This window comes from Adiantum capillus-veneris, chromosome 3 (genome assembly GCF_014529385.1).
Source record: "Adiantum capillus-veneris isolate H3 chromosome 3, ASM1452938v2, whole genome shotgun sequence".
In the NCBI taxonomy this organism is placed as follows: domain Eukaryota; kingdom Viridiplantae; phylum Streptophyta; class Polypodiopsida; order Polypodiales; family Pteridaceae; genus Adiantum; species Adiantum capillus-veneris.
This window is the reverse complement of record NC_140933.1, coordinates 145,257,046-145,272,256: the sequence shown is the minus strand read 5'-3', so window position 1 is coordinate 145,272,256 and position 15,211 is coordinate 145,257,046.

The window sequence follows — 15,211 nt, the reverse complement described above, 5'->3', positions numbered from 1 at the left end:
ACTTAATATGTTTTGAAAGATTTATTTTTTTTCTAAAATTGGGGAGACTTAATAGTATGGATACATTTCCTTGGCCTATCTTTATACCACGACAAGTGAAATCTTCATTGGTTTTACACACACAACCAACAAAAACAATTTCATTGTGCACTTTCTCCCCAAACTGAAAGTCCATGTTAAAAATGAAAGAAGGTTAGAAAAGTTAAAGCTTAAAACCACAATTTATAAGTGGTAGAGATTGAGACCAAAGAATCCATGGTACTTCAGGTTGGACAAATGGTGGAAAAGTGGTGGATCTCGAGACCAAATAGTCCATGATACCTGTGGTTGGGCATATAGTGGAGCTTGGGAGCAATGAATCATTGATATTAGAGATGATATGTTGGAGATAAGATGGAAGCTTGTGGCCATGCAACGTGTCTATCTCTATTTATATGCTTCAGTGGAGCTTAACTTAGACAAGATATTGGAGATATGATGGAAGCTTTTGTCCATGCAATGTGTCTATCTCTATTTCTATGTTTCAATGGAGCTTAACTTTGACAAGTGGTGGATGTTATGACCCTCTATGCTTCAATGGACCTTATGGCTCTCTATGCTCCAATGAATTATAGCTTGTACAAGTAGTGGATGTTATGAAACCCTATGCTTCAATGGACCTTAGCTTAGACAAGTGGTGAACCTTGTGGCTCTCTATATTTGAATGGATCTTAGCTTGGATAAGTGTGGACCTTGTGGCTCTTTATACTTGAATGGGACATAGCATGGACAAGTGGTGGACCTTATGGATATCTATGCTTCAATAGATCATAGATCATAGTCCCCTATTCTTGAATGGAGTATAGCTTGGAGAATTGGTGGACCTTATGGCTATCTATGCTTCAATAGACCATAGATTGGACAAGTGGTGGACCCTAAGCTTCAATAGAGCATAGATTGGACAAGTGGTGAACCATATGAATGGAGCATAGCTTGGACACATGGTGGAAATTATGGCTCTCTATGTTTTAATAGAGATTATATTTGTGGATCTTGTGGCTCTCTATGCTTGAATAGAGCATATCTTGGACAAGTGGTGGATCTCATGACTCCCTATGCTTCAATAAATCATAGATTGGACAAGTAGTGGGGATGTTATGGTGCTCTATGCTTGATCATAGCTTGGAAAAGTGATAGAACTTATTATTGAATGGTCCTCTATGCTTGAATGGAGCATAGCTTGGACAAGTGGTAAACCTTATGGCTCTCTATGTTTTAATAGAGCATAGATTGGACATTTACCTTGTGGATCCCTACGCTAGAATGGCATTTAGCTTAGACCTTGTGGCTATCTATGGTGGAATGCAACATAGCATGGACAAGTATTGGACTTAATGGATCTTTATGCTTCAATAGAGTAAAAATTGAATAAGTGGTGGACCTTATTATTCTCTATACTTTAATGGAGCATAGCTTAGACAAATGGTGGAACTTATGGTCCTCTATACTTTAATGGAGCATAGATTAGACAAGTGGTGGACCTTATGGCTCTCTATCCTTCAAAACAACATAGATTGGTGGTGGAACTTGTGTCTATCTACGATTGAATGGATCTTAGCTTGGAAAAATGGTGGATCTTGTGGCTCTCTATGCTTGAATGGAGCATAGCCTCAACAAATGGTGGACCTCATGGCTCTCTATGCTTGAATAGAGCATATATTTGACAAGTGGTGGATCTTACAATTCTCTAATGGAACATAGCTTGGACAAATGGTGAACCTTATGGATCTCTATGTTTCAATATGGCATAGATTGGACAAGTGGTGTCTATAATTCAATAGAGCCTAGCTTGAACAAGTGGAATCGAGAGGTATTGAATCTAGGATGCATCTTTCCTTTTACACCACCATGTTTAGAATGGTCTCGTGGTAGATCTTGGATGCACCAAACCTTCCTAAATTTGTTTCAAAATTGCAAGTACTAAATACAATATGCACTTTTTCTTCCCACATCTTGCTTAAAGTGGCTTGGTGGTGGATTGAAAATTCCCTTACTCTTCAATAAGAACTTGAACTTAAAATCTCCAAGTGATGCATTTAAGCAGCAATGTGTGATCCAAAACTTGTTAGAATGATCAAGTGATGGATCTAAAATGCATCAAAGCTTCTACACGTTGTTTAAAATGGCCATTTATGGTGGATCAAGGATGTGATAATTGGTCAAAAACGTTTTTGGTGGATCTAGAATGCACTCACTCTAAGAGAAACCATTTAGATTGGCCAAGTGGTGGACCTTGGATGGATGCACACGTCTACAACTATGACTAAATCTTTGATTGAGGTAGAATCCACTCTTCTATGATTCTAAATTGGCCAATTGGTGGATCTAAGATGTATACTAGTCTTCCAATTTGTTTTAATTTGAAATGTAAGATGCACACCACTCAAAACTTCATTAGAATGACTTTGATTCTATTTAGGATGCATTCTTCCTTGAAATAACTATATAGAATGGGAAGGCGGTGGATTTAGGATACATTCTCCCTTCTCCACTATGTTTAGAATGGCGGCTGCACCAAGCCTTCTTTAATATTCTTAGAAAACACAAGCGCAAAGTATAGGATGATATACTTTACCTTCCAAACCTTGCTTAAGGTGGCTTGGATGTGGATTAAAAATTCTCTTGCTCTCCTCCAAGAATTTGTTTAGATTGGCCAAGTGGTGAATCTAGATGCACCCATCCTTACAAAACTTACTTAATATTATCAATTTAATGGATAGTGTCACAAATATCTAGGACTATGAGGTTCTAGCTATAGTCTTTCATGTCCTTGATATGTAAGTGAAAAAGTTAAATACTCAGGTTCTGGATAGAGTTACTCTCTTAAATATTTTTTCTTGCCATATAGACATGGAGAAGTAATGTTTGAGAAATTATGGTTATGTGGATGCCAATAATCATGTCAAAAAATCTTGCTTAATAATATGTTATCCTGTAGGACGCTATGTGTAATATTTCATAGTTTTTTGCTTAGATATAGGGTTTGAGGGTGTGATAGATAAGGAATGCTTCAATCCAACAACAACTAATGAGAGCCTCCCACCTGTATCCACAAAGGTCTCACTTGAAGAATTGAATAAATGCAAATACATGAGGCCTCTTTGCCGTATCTTCCACCAAAATAAGCCCATGAATGAAAGATTTTAACATGTAGAGGATGTGAAAAATAGTGGTGTTGATGCAACTAGTTTGATTTCATCAAATCCCAACAAATCCATATATTGGACTTGAATAGTCCACTATTGAAACAAAGTCCACAACCATCATCAATTCATGAATCTATTCAATATGTATGATTCATGAATGTATATTGTGTTAAGGCCATGGTGCATCCACTTTTTAAAGACCATATTGAAGAGATTCAATGTTGGGATTTGGTCAGCAGTTAGAGAATCCAGATGTTGAAAATGCTCCAAATCATTGCAGAGGAGATATTGCCATTTTTAGTAGTTTGGTCTCAAGAATCGTGTTACGTTCCCAAAGGCATGAAGTTATTTAGGCCAAAAAATCATCAAGTTCCTGCTCTATTTAAGCCAATGGCAAAAATATATGCATTGCTTTGAATGTGATCCACGAAGAATAATTTTTGTTGATGACTCTCCATACAAATGTTGTGTTTCACCTACAAATAATTGCATATTTCCTTTTGAATTTGATGAAGAAAATATGGTTGACAATGTGCTCATAGAAGAGTTGCTCCCATACTTGTTGACACTTGATGAGAACAAATATGTGTATGAGTTCATTGGCTCTAATTGTTATTGATAGCCCCCAATTTCCAGCGATAATGAATACAAATGTGTCATGGACTATTGGAAAGATCGAAAGCCAAGATGGTCTTAAAAGGAGATAACCACAAATAAACTACAAATTTTTGAGAAGCTAAGAGACCTTTTGACAAGTAGGAGGAGTCAACTAATCTAAGCAGGGAAAAGGATAAGAAGGAATCTAGAAATAGTGGCAAAAGAAAAACCCAAGGTTGATATGACAGTGAAGGAAGCACAACTAATCTCCTTAGCAAGGAAATTGGGTTGTGCCACACCATCATTGAAGTCTGTAATGGCCAAGGCGTTTGTGAAGAATATTCTCAAGCACTAAGGTACTACTCACTAGAAATCATATTGACTTTTCAATACATAATTTTGTAAATTATCTTTATATTTTGATTCAAAACACTTAGTCCATCATGGTTGCTTGCAGATTTAATCCAGATTATTTTTTGGAGGAGGATTTCATAGGGGGTTTGGACCATTTCATTCAGATGAAAGAAGAAGCCTCTAAGAACACCCATGAGTTACTTTACAAGTTTTTGTGCAATAAAAAACAAATCACACAAAGATTATTCTCTATGTTTGAGATTTTTTATATAATTCACCATTGGTTGTTAGGCCAATTGGACTAATTGTACTTCACCATTGGTTTTTAAACCAATTGTATCAATTGATTTGGAGATCTTCAAAATTTACGTTTGTATTGATAAATTTTCCTTCTCTCATAATCACAAGGCTTTTTTAGTATTGTGATGCCAGTTTAAGAATATTTTTGATGTCTATAGTGATCAAATGTTGAATGCTAAAATCATCAAAAAAAATTAAGGTTTAAGATTGAATATCAACTAAACTTCTCGTGTTTCTTTTCAGAGCTAAAATAAAGAAATATGTTGTTTTTAGAGTGAAATTATTCATTTGACAAAGAAAATTCTTCTATTCATCCTTTTCTAGGGCCTCATCAAAGCCATCAACCACCCCCTACTCAGTTATTACTTACCTTGAAATAACAAAGGAGGGTTCTTATCTTAGCTATAGAGGGTTTACTACTTCATTCAATTGTAATGCGACACGGTGATATTGTTCCATCATGGGCCAAGCACATGCAAATTGTCAATAACAAAGATGAAGTTTATCATGTGGTGCACCGTGATGCAAAAGCTTTCATAGACTTTTGTTTTGATTATTTTGAACCTTGGAGATGGAGTTTCTATAACCTAAACACAACTCAATATATAGTTGAGATGTGCGTTCCTAAGCATTATTCAAAGTTCAAGATATTTATGAGAAATAAGAACTATCAAAATACAATTATTATGATTGGCTATAAAAGAGTGTATCATAAGAATTTGACTTTGGTTTGGAGGATGTTTGAGGATCTACATGCTAGCAACACATTATTTGTTTATGATACTCCATATAGAGTGATGTGGAATATGTTAAATACTTCTCATATTTTTGAGACAAACTCCTGAATAGCTTCAAAGCTTCTTGGAAGGCACAATAAATCCATGATTAGTGGTATGGTTGTGTGCAAGAAACAAGAGGAGTTATACTTCCAATATGATTGTGAACAAAGTAGAGAATCCTGAGACAACTTGTCATGAATTTCTACTTGTCAAGAAGATAGTGGTGAGAGTCACATGTTGAAGTTTCTTGGCAAAGATATTAATTGTATACAAAGCCACATATCAATCACATTCAGACTTTGAACTTGTTCTTTGTAAGTTGTTATACAAGATGGAATAAAAACCGTACATTTCAACCATTTATCACTTTACTTTTTTCTACTTGAAGTGTACCCTATTGTAAGGGGATTTTTGTATCAATCTAATGTGTTTCACGTGGAGTGCACCTTATCATTTGGGGGATTCTTTATTAATGGAGTGCATCCTTCTTATGGGTGCTCTTTTTCTTGTTATTATGAGTAGGCGGTTATCCATATTGTGTTCATATCTTGTGTAAGTGAATTCACTATAAATATTTAGGCCTCGTTGCGTACCTTGGATTTTTCCATGAAGTGCACCCTCTCCCACTGCATATGCAATGTCTAGACGTGTGCTAACCATGGAAAACATAAGACTACCAATTGTTGAAGAATACGACACCTTTGTCATCTCTGCCTTTTCAGCATCCAATTTGGGACAATCATGCTTGCTAAGTTTTTCGCATGCAACCATAGGGGTACTCAATGCTTTTCCCCCTTGCATATGAAAACGTTGCAAGACCTTGTGAATATACTCTTCCCACCAAAGTTTAAGTATACCACATTTGAGATCTCGCTTGATACGCATACCACGAAAATGATGTGCATCACCCAAATCTTTCATAGAAAACTGCTTGCTTAAGGCATCCTTGAGAAGTGCAATCTCATCTCTTGACTTCCCGGCTATGAGCATATCATCCAGGTATAAAATTTAGAATGATGAAGGAACCATCGTTCAACCTCTTTGTGTACAAGCAATGATCCTCTTGGCTCCGTACGTAACCCTGGGACTGAATGTACTTATCAAACTTGATGTACCATTGCCTTGAGCCTTGCTTTAACCCATACAAAGCTTTCTTGGGTCTACACACCAGTTCCACCCGTGTTGGCTTCTTAGGCTTTATCGCAAAACCCTCTGGATGTTTCATGTAAATATCTTCTTCAAGATCCCCTTGAGAAATGTTGCCTTCACATCCATTTGGCCCAATTCCAAGACCTCGATGGCTACTAGACCAAGCACAAGATGCAATGTAGTCATCCTGACCACTGGAGAAAAGATTTCATTGAAATCCACGTCTTTCATTTGCTTAAACCCTACAACAACCAATCTTGCCTTATACTTAGGCTCGGGATCATATGTGATATACTTCTTCTTGTACACCCATTTTCATGGCAATGCCTGTTTATCCGCAAGTAACTCTATCAAATCCCAAGTTTCATTGGCTAAAATCGAGTTATACTCAGATTGCATAGCCTCCTCTCACTTCACACTATCATCCATTTTAATGGCCTCTTTGTAGCAAGTGGGTTCACCGCAATCAGTGACTAGTAAGTAGTCTAATCTTGGTTCAAACCGCTCAGGTGCACGAGATGTACGGGTAGATCTTGAAAGTGCCAAAATGCTGGATTCCACTCTCTCTCGAGCAACGTTTGTGTGTGTACTAGTGGAAGGTACATCACTAGCACGTCCAACATTCTGTGTAATTGGTGGTGAGGAAACATCCTCCAACCGTGCTCTCAATACTCAATGTATTTCACTGCCTTTTTATGCATCTTGGACTCGTTAAATATCACATGTGAGCTGCGTATAACATTCTTAGATTCTGGGTGTCAGAGACGATATCCCATCTCTCCGTCTACACGATATCCAATGAAGATGCACTTGTGTGATTTGGGATCCAACTTTTGTCTAAGTGGTTTTGGCACATGTGAGAATGCCTCACACCCAAATACACATAATCTGTCATAATTGGGCCCTTTTCTCGTCCACATCTCCTATAGAACTTTGCACTTTAGTGGTGTACTAGGTGACCAATTGATCAAGTAAGTAGCCATCATAACAGCTTCTCACCAAAATTCTTGAGGTAAGTTGGTCGTAAAACATAGAAGTGACCCATTCCTGAATGGTTCTAGTAATCCTCTCAGCCACACCGTTTTGGGTGGGGTGGGTGTGTAAGGCGTGGTAAACTGTCTTCTAATTCCTCTTTTACTACAAAACTCCTTGAACTTTGAGGAGATGTACTCACCTCCATTGTCACTATGCAAATCTTTAAGCTTTCTACACAATTGGTTCTCGGCCAATGCTAAGAACTTCTGAAAGACACTAAAGACGTCGCTCTTGTGCTTCAAGACATAACCCACACCTTTCTGCTAGAGTTGTCTATGAATTTTAGGAAGTATAACGCTCCCCCTAAAGACTTGACTGGCTAACTCCCTAACTTGAGATCTACAGGACTCCCTAACTCCTTGTCAAAGGTGATGATGTCAACCTAGTCTGTTTGCCATAGATACAATGTTCACATAAAGAGAAGTTTCTAACACAGGGATATAACCAGAATGCTACAAGACTTTTATTCCCTTTTGACTCATATTTCCTAGCCGGCTATGCCACAATTCTGTAGACGACAGCTCGACTACACAAATAGAATTCTCTTTCATAGAAGAGACATAAAGTGAGTATAATGACCCAAACTTCTGGCCTTTAAGCATGACCAGATTTTCCTTCTTCATAATCCAAGAACCATGAGCAAATATGATAGTGTAACCCAAATCATCTAGCTGTCCAATTGACATCAAACTCTTTGTCAATTTGGGTACATGCCTGACATTATGTAGCATAAATTCATCACTCCTTCTGAGGAGTCACATGAAAGCTAGCACCCGAGTCCACAATCCAATTCTGTGCATAACACTCATCATGAGCTAACAATGCATCACGACTCAAATCTAATGTGAAAATCAACACATCATTTGACACTTCAAAAAAATTTCAATGGCTAGAGACTCAACCACATTAAGCTCTTCAATTTTTGTACAACTTTTAGGTTTGTGAGACTTTGCTTTCTCTTTGCCCTTATCACACTGCATTGTGCGGCAATCTTTCTTCAAGTCTCCCTTTTTATGGTAGTAGTAACACTCTACATTTAGCAAGTCTTTGCCACGACTCTTGCTATGACCTTGCCTGCGATCCTGTGAATGACCGTAGCTATGACCACACTTCTTTTGCTTGTCACGATTGCCACTAGCCACATATGCATCGCCATGCCCACTCGCATAAAGAGATTGACGTCAGATCTGCTCAGTGAGCAATGCACCAACAACACTACTGAAATCTACCCTACCATTGGGTGCAGAATTGCTTATGGTTGTGTTGAAAGTATCCCATGACGATGGTAGCAAACATAACAAGAAAATAGCCTTCATTTCATCATCAAAATTGAGAGTTTTTGAAGTAAGTTGTGAAAACACGTTGCTGAAACATTACTTCCTTCATGCGCATCAATTTCTTCATCAAGAAAACCTTGTTCGAGGCTGTTGCCATTCCAAGCCTGACATAGAGCATCCCACAAATCTTTGACATTGGTCTCATTGATTATGGTAAAGTAAATGGATTCACCAAGGTGTAGGCGAATGGTAGCCATAGTACGCTCATTCAAGTCATCCCATTCATCATTAGTGTATGCATTCTCTCTTCTTGCACGCAAGGCTGCTATCAAGCCTTTGCTGATCAAAACATCTTGCATATGCTATCACCAAATGACAAAGTTTGAACCATCAAACTTTTTGATGTAGTACTCTTCTCTTTCAGAAGCACTACTCGAAGCCATGATTAATAGAATGTAGCCAAAAAACTTTATGACAAATTGCCTAGGACAATTTTAGCAAAGTTTCCCCCTAGAATAGGAGCAAAAACTCAAACAAAATATAGTACAATCATCTTGTAAGAACAACTAGAATCACCAAGAGCGCATAAAACGGACTCGCAAGAAAAATCCGGTAGAGTCTCCTTTGTATGAAGAGTCAAAACTAAACTAAAAAACGCATAAACTACTCATAAGAACAATCAGTGGGCATATATTGTGCAAAACCACTATTGTGTGACCGCCAACTCGACGTCAAAAGCACAAAAAACCACTACTTTTGACCGCCAACTTGGCATCAAAAGTACAAAAAATTATCTACATACATGTCCTATGGCGAGGGTACCATAAAGGGGGACTCTAGCTAGCGAAGGTATCTCAACATTTGAGAATACCCCAACTCAAAGAAAACCTCACTCTATCGACCCTCCAAAGGCTAATGCAGACACAAAAGGACTAGCCACAGTCTCAAAAAGGGCTCTTCCGGTGCAAGTCTCAAAAACGATCGAGAAAACTGCCAAAATAGCCAGAAAATGGCTCCACACGTAGTACAATGGACAATGTTCGCAGCTCAATATACATGAGTGACTGCACTCAAACAGGCGCCAAGAACTATGCCATGCAGTAAAAGTGATCCCTGTGGTGATATTTGCTCTCAAAAGAGCTCAGTAGAACTAGGTGTGCTCACACAAAAATGCATCATCTGTCCGCAAGGAAATTGCTATCAAAAAGACTGCTAAATTGCATGTGAAAGCGCTGTGTCTGGAAACCTTGAGATTCTGTGTGTAAACGGGCTGAAAAGCCCCCTATAACCTGCGTGTTGGTGTCGGTATGTGCCAATTTCCACTGCTGACCAAAAATGCACTAGTCGAATAGCCGCCAAAGGTGTCAGAGTCAAAAACCATACCATAGAGCACGATCGGTGTGCTCGATGCCGATGCCCGGTGTTACTCCTATCTTGTATAGGCACCTCACCTGTGCATGTGGCAAGCATGATCGTCCACGAAAAACACTCGATCACGGGAACGCTCAATGTCAAGGTCGGATGTTGAAAATCTACCTGTGTAAAGAGTGTTGCCAAAATCGGTGTCAAACGTAGTCGAATTGGTACAAGACTCTGAATTTGGTGTTGAAAATGGCAAATCTCCGATGTCGAAAGCCGCTTTTGCCAATGTCGAATGCCAATGCGGAGCGACGAGTCATCGATGTCGAAGAATCGATGTAGATGTCACCTTGCTAGATGGAAGCCTGTGCATGTGGCAAGCATGATCGTCCACGAAAAACACTCGATCACGGGAACGCTCAATGTCAAGGTCGGATGTTGAAAATCTACCTGTGTAAAGAGTGTTGCCAAAATCGGTGTCAAACGTAGTCGAATTGGTACAAGACTCTGAATTTGGTGTTGAAAATGGCAAATCTCCGATGTCGAAAGCCGCTTTTGCCAATATCGAATGCCAATGCGGAGCGACGAGTCATCGATGTCGAAGAATCGATGTAGATGTCACCTTGCTAGATGGAAGCCTCCATTACTGAGGTGATGAGGCCAAAAAATCCCTTCTCTCAATCTCTCTCTCTCTCTCTCTCTCTCTCTGTCTCTCTCTCTCTCTCTCTCTCTCTCTCTCTCTCTCATTCACTCGCTGTCTCTCGAGAAAAATCTCTCTGTCACTCACTCACTTTCAAATCTCTCTCTTTCACTCTCACTCTCAAGCTCTTTCAGATAAGCTCTCTATCTCTCAAGCTCGGGGTGTATGAGAGCAAGGTCAGAGAGTCATTACGATGTTGTTGAGGGATTTTGGCAGGATCAGGGCTTTACACACACTAAGTGTGTGATTGAAAATTAAGAAAAAACCTTTTTGTTTTACTGCATTCGGCCTGTAGTAGACTGACAAGTTCTGTCGTATGCCTTTTGACGAGCTTGGGTGTGTGAGCCATCGACTGCTCATCCATGAGCTGCTTCGGATTTGAAGCCTTTGCTGCCCGGCCACGAACACTACCAAGGCAACCCTCGATTTTCTCTGCTTGCTTCGGCTCCAATGCTTCAATTTGATTACTATTCGATTCTTGCTATGCCCGCTCCTACCTTGCTTGGATTCCAAGCTTGCCTTGTTTTGATTTGCTCAATTCCCAGGCCCTCGATTCACTTGCTAAATGAATGCATTTCAAGCCTTTGATTTGCTTTGGCCCTTGCTCTCCTGCTCAACTTTGAGCTCTTCTCTTTGTCGAGATGCTCTCATGCCCGAGCTTCTGCTCGATGTGCTCTCGAGAGGCTTTTAGGCCTTTGTATGCTTGATTCTCCGTATTTCTCACTACCTTGCAAGGTCTTCAAGGTCCTCTGTCTGTACAACGCTCTGCTCAATTCTGCAAAATCTTGCCAAGCTCCCCTTGCCTGATGTCCGTACACACGCAAATAGCGTAGAGGAGATGTCCGGGCTGCCTGTGCTCCGATACCAATTTGATGGGCACAGATGGAGAGTGCAAGAGAGGGAAGGAGATGCAGGAGACCTATTTGGTGGAGCTTGTGAGAGAATACCTTACACTCTCCTTATTTGCTATTATGCACAAATATTGACATGTGTGGTAGTGTATGTAGAAAACCACTCCTTGTGAGGAGTCACATGAAAGCTAGCACCTGAGTCCACAATTTAATTATGCGCATAACACTCGTCAGTAGCTAACAATACATCATGACTCAAATTCGATGTGAAAATCAACATACCATTTGGCACACCACAAACTGTTACAATGGCTTGATACTCAACCACATTAAGCTCTTCAATTTTCACGTTGCTTTTAGATTTGTCGGATTTTTCTTTCTCTTTGCCCTTATCACACTGCATTGTGCGGCAATCTTTTTTTAAGTGTCCCTTTTTATGGCAGTAGTAACACTCAACCTTTCCCATGTCTTTGTCACGACTCTTGCTACAACCTTGCTTGCAATCCTCTGAACAATCACGGCTACGACCATGTTGCCTTTGCTTGTCACGATTGCTACTAGCACATATGCATCACCATGTCCACTCGCATCAAGAGATTGAAGTTGAATCTCTTCAGTGAGCAATGCACCCAACAACACTGCTGAAATCTAGCTTGGCATTGGATGTAGAATTGCTTATGGCTATGTTGAAGGTATCCCATGATGATGGTAGCGAACATAGCATGAAAATGGCCTTCATTTCATCATCGAAATTGAGAACTTTTAAAATAAGCTGTGAATACAAGTTGTTGAACTTGTTCAAGTGAGAACTAACATTATTGCCTTCTTTCATGTTCAATTTCTTGATCAAGAAAACCTTGTTCAAGGCGTTGTTGCCATCCCAATCTTGACATAGATCATCCCACAAATCTTTGACATTGGTCTTATCCATTATGGTGAAGTAAATGGATTCACCAAGGTGTAGTCGAATGGTCACCATAACACGCTCATTCAAGTCATCCCACTCATCATTAGTGTATCCATTCTCTCTTCTTGCATGCAAGGGTACTATCAAGCCTTTGTTGATTAAAACATCTTGCATACACTGCCACCAAATGACAAAGTTTGAGCCATAATTTTTTTTTATGTAGTACTCTTCTCTTTTGGAAGTGCTACTCGCAGCCTTGATTAAGAGAATGTAGCAAAAAACTTTATGGCAAATTGCCTGGGATAATTTTGGTAGAGGTTCCCCTAGAATAGGAGCAAAAACTCAAACCAAAAGTAGTACAATCACTGTGTAAGAATAGCTAGAAGCGCCAAGAACACATAAAACGGACTCACGGGAAAAACTGATAGAGTCTTTTTTGTATGAGGAGTCAAAACTCAACTCAAAAAATGCATAAACTTCTCAAAAGAACCACTGGGCATCAACTATTCAAAACCACCATCGTGTGACCGCCAACTCGACGTCAAAAGCACAAAAAACCATCCAGATGCATGTCCTATGGCAAGGGTACCATAAGAGCGAAACTTCAGCTACCTTTATCACAGAAGGTATTTCAACATTTGAGAATACCCCAGCTCAAAAAAAACCTCACGCTATCAACCCTCCAAAGGCTAATGCAGACACAAAAGGACTAGCCACAGTCTCAAAACAGGAGTATGAGTTTCAAAACGTCCGAGAAGACTACCAAATAGCCAAAAAATGGCTCCACACGTAGTATAATAGGCATTGTCTGTAACTCAACATACATGAATGACTGCACTCAAACAGACACCAAGAACCGGTGCATGCAGTAAAAGTGATCCTTGCGGGGATATCTGCTCTCAAAAGAGCTCAATAGCACTATGGTGTGCTAAAACAAACATACATCTATCAATGCATCTATCCGTAGAGAAATTGCTATCAAAATAACTACCAAAATTGCCTATGAAAGCGTTGTGTCTGTATATGTCTTGAAACCTGTAGAATCTCTGTGTAAACGAGCTCAAAAGCCCCCTGTAACCTGCGTGTCCGTGTAGATATGTGCCGATTTCTGCCATCGAGAAAAAATGTGCTAGTCGAATAGTCGTCAAAGGTGCTTAGAGTCAAAAAAGTATCATAGAGCGCGATCGGTGCCCTTGGTTCCAATGGCGGGGTCACTTTTCTGTGGTAGAGGCACCTCACATGTGCATGTTGCAAGCAAGATCGTCCATGGGAAAGAGCTTGTCCATAGGAACAGTCGATGTTGGAGTTGGATGTCGGAAATCCGCACGTGTAAAGAGTGTCACTGAAATCGGTGTTGAACCGAGTCAAATTGGCACAAGACTATGAAGTCGGTGTCAAAATGGCTCTAATTCCCGATGTTGATGTCATCTCCCGCCGTCAGACGGGAGTGGGCAATGCCAAGAGGAGGTGTCGAAGTCACAAATCTTGCTCGCTCTCTCTCACTCGCTCGCTCTCTCACAGCTTTGCTTTCTCGTGCTCTCTCTCTCTCTCTCTCTCTCTCTCTCTCTCTCTCTCTCTCTCTCTCTCTCTCTCTCTCTCTCTCTCTCTCTCTCTCTCTCTCTCTCTCTTTTTCTCAAGCACATTCTCGCTCACACTCTCTCTCAGCTGTCTTTCAAGCTCAGGGGATGTGTTTGAGCGGGGAATCAAAGAGGCGGGGGGGGGGGGGAAATCGAGGGCCCCATGGGAGTGATCCTTGCACACAAAAGTGTATAAAGTTAATTTAAAGAGAGAGAAAAAAGATCCTACAAAAACTGACAAAAGCCGATGTTGCACTCTGACTTTTGACGAGCGTGCAGAAAAAGGACGAGCTCTAAGTGTGTGTGTGTGTGTGCAACTACTGCTCTCGATAATTTCATTCCTTGCTCTAGTCTAGTTCTCTCCTGCTAATCGAAGTCCATTTGTTGCCTTTTGCTTGGCCTTGCATGTTTGCAATTGTTGCAGCCTGACCTGCTCTCGATGCCAAGCTACTGTTCGATTCTCTATATTCAGAAATTCTAATTTCCTGCCACAAGAGCGCTGCCCGAACTTGCTCAAGGCCTCACTGCCAATTTTGATTATGCTCCTACACACACAGTGAGCTTCAAGTCCTTCACCTTGCTTCAAGGCTTCAAGGCTTCAAGCCTCTGATTGCTTTTGATTTGGTTTGTTTCTGCTCTTGATCGCCTTCAACTGCAAGCTCTCTAGGCCGTAGTCACTTGCTCGATTTGCTGCAAATTTGCAAAGATTGCCCTTGTTTGCCCCGATTCATTTGATCAAGCCTCGACTCTGCATAGCTACCAAGCTCGCATGCGCTTGCTCGAGGTCGCTTCATGCATCAGGTAGCCAAAGATGTCATGGCTGCCTCCTGGACTCTAGTACCACCTGATGGATACAGAAGTGGAGAGTGCAAGAGAGGTAAGGAGAGAAGGGGAAGGGGATGAGAGCAATCTGTGTTTTGGTGGAGCTATAGAGAGTAGAACCTCTATCTCCTTGTTCTTCATTATAAGCAAGAATACAAGTAAAGTGGGTGGGCACCCGCCCGCGGCTATATCCGGCCATAAAGCGTGAAACCCAAGAAGAGCAATGCAAATTACAGTTAGGGTTATGCCAAGGGCAAAAGCATTAGAGAGAGAGTATAGATACAATTGATAGAAATCAAAAGTGCAATGATTCATTAGA